Raw genomic sequence first — 5095 nt, forward strand, 5'->3', positions numbered from 1 at the left:
TATACTTTTCGTCACGTCTGCATTTAATATTAAAATCAGTTTATGTTTACCTTCAAGTCCCGTCTGGTGGATCAATCGGACGTGGCACTGGGCTTGGGCTCATAATCCATAGATCGGTTTGAACTCCGTGGCGGGCGCACATAAATTCAAAGTGTAAATTTGAGTAAAAACAATATCTGTGCCTGTCATAGTTTTTGTTTCAGATTTTTTTTAAATAAGTTAAATAAATTACCACATTGTATATATTTTTAGAAATGTTTATTCTTTGTTTTTTATGGTACACATAAATTTAAAACTTTAAAAACGCCAGGATTATGCTTCATTTGTTATTTAAGTCAGCAACATGTTAGATTTTTGAATTTAGAACACATTGTTTTATATTTCATATTCACAAAATGATAATAAATAAAAATAATGTGATTCCATTTAATTCGAAATGTTTAAAAAAACAAAAATTGCTTTTGAATTTGAATTATTATTTTTTTTAAATCGTGTTGTGTTGTTTCAGCAATGTTTGTAAAATTTGCTTTTTAATTTTAAATTACATAAAATTTAAAGAAAATCAGGTAAACAATCACTAATCTCGTATTGCATAAAAAATTGATAAACCTGCGTTTATTTGAGAAATATTTGTGGTTTTTGTTTTTCTCCTCGTTTTTTTCTTTTTCTTATATTTTCAGGTGTTTTAAATTTTCAACCTCATCAGCGCATTCCATTTTCTACAACTCCTGCGATCGGATGTCAGTCTCTTGGACAACATAGATGAAACATTTCGAAGACTGCGCTTTCGTATTTAGATCAGCATGAAAACAAAGTCGAGGAACCCGACGAAAATCTTTTAGGAAATTAAAAAAAAACATTGATTGATTTAGCATTCATGCAATTTTTCTGTTAGGAATTATGATTGATATTCGTCATCTTGAGAGTAGAAAAGAGGGAGAATGTAGGGATTATGGGTTGCAGGATTGAATATGTAATAAATTATTAAATGAGTATTTATTATAAGATTGATATAATTCATAAATAAGAGTTAAGAGCGCAACAAAAAGTGCGCACCTTCATGAATATTGCCTTGTTAGCTGATTGTGGATTGAGTGCGAGAGCGCGCTAGCGAGCTGCGAGAGAGAACAACGAGCGAGAAAACAACGAGATGCGCGCGGCCGGCGAAAGAGAGAATGAAGATTGTCAAATCAGTTTTGTGGTTAATTTCTGTGGAATAAGACGTGTTGTTTGTTAATTGCAAAATATCTGTGTTTTTATTATAAAAGAAAGTCCCCGATCACGACAATGGCACAGTCCGGTAAGTCGAACCTTTTGATTCATGAAAGATCATTTGTTTTGCTTGAATTGTTGTGTTGTGAAATCCAACAGTTTTGTTTACCTGCCAGGATGCAGGTCCAAAGTTTCGCTTTGTTGTTTTGCCTGTGTGAAACAGGGAGATTTTTGCTTGAACTTGTTATTTGAAATTGATAAAAGGCATAAAACTATCTGCGATAATTAACGGTCTTGAATTTAATGAATGATTTGCTTGTTGTTGTGATATTGGGAACGAATGTTTTGTTTTGAAGTAGTAAGTTTGGCTTTTCGTTGTGATAATTGAAAACCAATGTTTTATTCTAAGTTTATGGTGAAATTTGAAGGCAAATAATTTGCTCGAAATTTGATTGTTTTTGTACAATCACATTTTTGCTTTAGATTTGATTGTTGTTGTTTTGATTGACGACCAATGTTTTATTTTGAATTTGATGCAAAATTTGATTGTTATGGATTGTTATTATTGATGATCATTATTTTAATTTTTTATTTTGGATTGGTTGCTGGTTATTTTGATAATTGAAGACCAATGTTTATTTTTGAATAAGATAAATATTTGCTTCTTGTTAGTTTTGTTTTAAATTTAATGAAAGATATGCTTGTTATGGCAATGACTTGATGCAAAGTCCAATAAAATCACAAATTACAAAATTTACAGGTTTAATTTTGATTGAAAGGTTTGATTGTTGATGAGGGAATTAAAGCCCAATGTTTTGTTATGATAAGATGACAAATTTGCTTATTTTTGCGATAAATGAAAACCAATATTTTGTTTCGAGTAAGATACGAGGTTTGATTGATATTGTGGTAATCGAAAACCAGTTATTATTTTGAATATGATTTTGTGTTAGGTTTTGCTTTTGGTGTTGTGGATATTCGAAGGCCATGATTTGTTTTTGATTTTGTGGTTTGGTTATTATTATAGAAAACGGTATTTTTTTCGGTTTTTTATTTTAATGCAATATTTTGATTTTTTTGTTGTTTATGATTGGGCAATTTTTTATGAGTTTTAATTTTGAAGCTATATTTGGTTTGGGTTTTTTGGTATTGATGACCATGTTTTGTTTTGTAAAGAGTTTTGGTGGAATATGCAATAATTTGATTATGTAATTTTATGGTTTAATGAAAATATGTATGTGTAGATCTCAATTTGACAATGTAGTTTTTGATTGTTGTTTTTATTGAAGAATTTATTTAGTACTGTGTATTTTGATGCTATTTTAGATTGTTGCTGGTTGCGTGGAAATTGAATAAACTATCGTGTTTGAATTCTAATGTAATTTTATAGATTTATGCAGGAAGCGATGAAGACAGAAAATAATTGACAATTCAATGTTTTGCTTTGAAATTTTGATTTGCACGCTACAGTTCTTTCCTTTGCGTTTTTTCTTATTGGTCCCCCCCATTAGTCATAGTTAATTTTGAATTCTCTTCTGGTTGGAGACCTGACAAACCTATGTGTGATGGTTTCGGGTTGGGGGGTTTGGTTAGTGGTTAGATTGCGCGGTCAGGGTTTGTATAGATAGGTATTGTGGGTGTTTCGTATTAGGGAGGTATTTGGGGTTATTAGGTTATGTTATAGGGTGTTTTTGTTATAGTCAGCAAAAAGTCTCCCTCTGTGTTTTTGGAGCCGCTGGACAGACCTCTGCGATGGGTTGTCAGAAGAAAGAGAAAAAGAAAAAAGCTCATCGTGTTGGAGCTGACACCCACCCTCACCCAGGTCCTTGCGATGGTTTTGTCAGAATAAAAAAAAAAAATTTAAAATAAGTCTCATCTGTGTTTTTAGGTGCTGATGAACAGTCCTCTGCGATGTGTTTGGGTTTTGTGTCTGGGTAGGTAGGGGGTGTTTTTTTAGATATTTTATATTTTATAGATATTTAGTCAGTATAAAGATAAAAAAGTTCCTCTGTGTTTTTGTTTTTCCGTTTGGAGCTGTGACAGACTCTGGCGATGGTAGTCAGAAAAAAAAAAATAGTCTCCTTTGTGTTTGGAGCCCTGACAAGACCTCTGCTATGGGTAGGTCAGAAACAAAAAAAAAAATAAAAAATAAAAGTACATATGTGTTTTGGATGCCTTGACTGACCTATGCGATGGTAGTCAGAGAAAAAAAAAAAATAAAAAAAGTCTCCTCTTGTGTTGGATTGGGGAGATGACCAAACCTCTGTGATGGTGCCCCCGGTTAAGTAGTTCAGAAAAGAAAAAAAAAAAAAAAAAAAAAAAAAGTCCTCTCTGTTGTTGGAGCCCATGACAGACCTATGCGATGGGTATTGTTTGTTATATTAGTCATGAAAAAAAGTTCTCTCCTTGTGTTTGGAGCCTGACAGACCTCTGCCGATGTAGTTAGTCAGAAAAGGGAAAGAGGAAAGTAGGAAAAAAAAAAGTCTCCTCTGTGTTGGTGCCTGACCAGACCTCATGCGATTGGTTAGTCAGAAAAAAAGTCTTCTCTGTGTTGGAGCCTGACAGACCTCTTCGATGGTAGTCAGAAAAAAAAAAAAAAAGTCTTCCTCTGATGTTGTTGAGCCTGACAGCCTCTGCGATGGTAGTCAGAAAAAAGTCTCCTTTGTGTTGGAGCCGGACGACTCTGCGGATTGGTATGTCAGAAAAAAAAAAAAAAAAAAATGTCTCCTCTGTGTTGGGGAGACCCTTTCGACAGACCTCATGCGATGGGTGTCAGAAAAATTTTGTCTCCTTTAGTGTTGGTGACTGTCATACCTCTGGGTGTGTGTAGTCTTGCAAAAAAGTCTCCCTCTGTGTGTGGAGCTGACAGACCGGGTCTGTCGGTGTTGATGGGTCAGAAAAAGTCTCCTCTGTGTTGGAGCTGTCATGTCCTCTGCGTTTTTTTGGTAGTCAGAATTTGGTCTCGCCTCGTGCTTGGCACCGCCCTGACTACTAGCCTCTGCGATGGTAGTCAGAAAAAAAAAGATCTCCTCTGTGTTGGTGCCCTGAACAGACCTCTGCGATGGGTTTTTGGTTCTGAAGAAATCAAAGATAAAATAAAAAAAAAAAAAAAAAAAAAAAAAAAATAAAAAAAAAAAAAAAAAAAAAATAAAATAAAAAAAAATTAAAATAAAAAAAAAAATAGTCTTCCTATGTGTTGGAGCCTGAACAGTCCTCTGCGTTGGTTGGTTTCAGAAAAATAATATAGTCTCCTCTGTGGTTGGAGCCTGACAGACCTCTGCGATGGTAGTCAGAAAAAAGTCTCCTCTGTGTAGGAGCGCTGACAGACCTCTGCGATGGTAGTCAGAAAAAAAAGTCTCCTCTGTGTTGGAGCCTGACAGACCTCTGCGATGGTAGTCAGAAAAAAAAGTCTCCTCTGTGTTGGAGCCTGACAGACCTCTGCGATGGTAGTCAGAAAAAAAAGTCTCCTCTGTGTTGGAGCCTGACAGACCTCTGCGATGGTAGTCAGAAAAAAAGTCTCCTCTGTGTTGGAGCCTGACAGACCTCTGCGATGGTAGTCAGATTAAAAAAAATGAATAATCTGTGCTGGAGTTCTTTGCGAAAGCAGTCAGATAACAATCTCCTCGATAAAGGAACCCGACAGACTTTTGTGATGATTTTTTTTAAATAACTTCGCAGAAGGAGCCTTATGGATTTTAAAAATATATTGTTCAGCAAATCTTTTCATTCAATTAAGGACCGTCTTTAACATCACAAAAGAAATTGACCTAAGAAAATGAATAAATAAATTTAAATGTGAAAGTGAGCACTTTTTGGTATCCACAAATAAAGCAATATGTATTTTGGCGTTATGTCTGTGAACTACCTAAAAAATGATTTTAAA

The sequence above is a fragment of the Culex pipiens genome, chromosome 1 (genome assembly GCF_016801865.2).
Source record: "Culex pipiens pallens isolate TS chromosome 1, TS_CPP_V2, whole genome shotgun sequence".
Classification (NCBI taxonomy): Eukaryota; Metazoa; Arthropoda; class Insecta; order Diptera; family Culicidae; genus Culex; species Culex pipiens.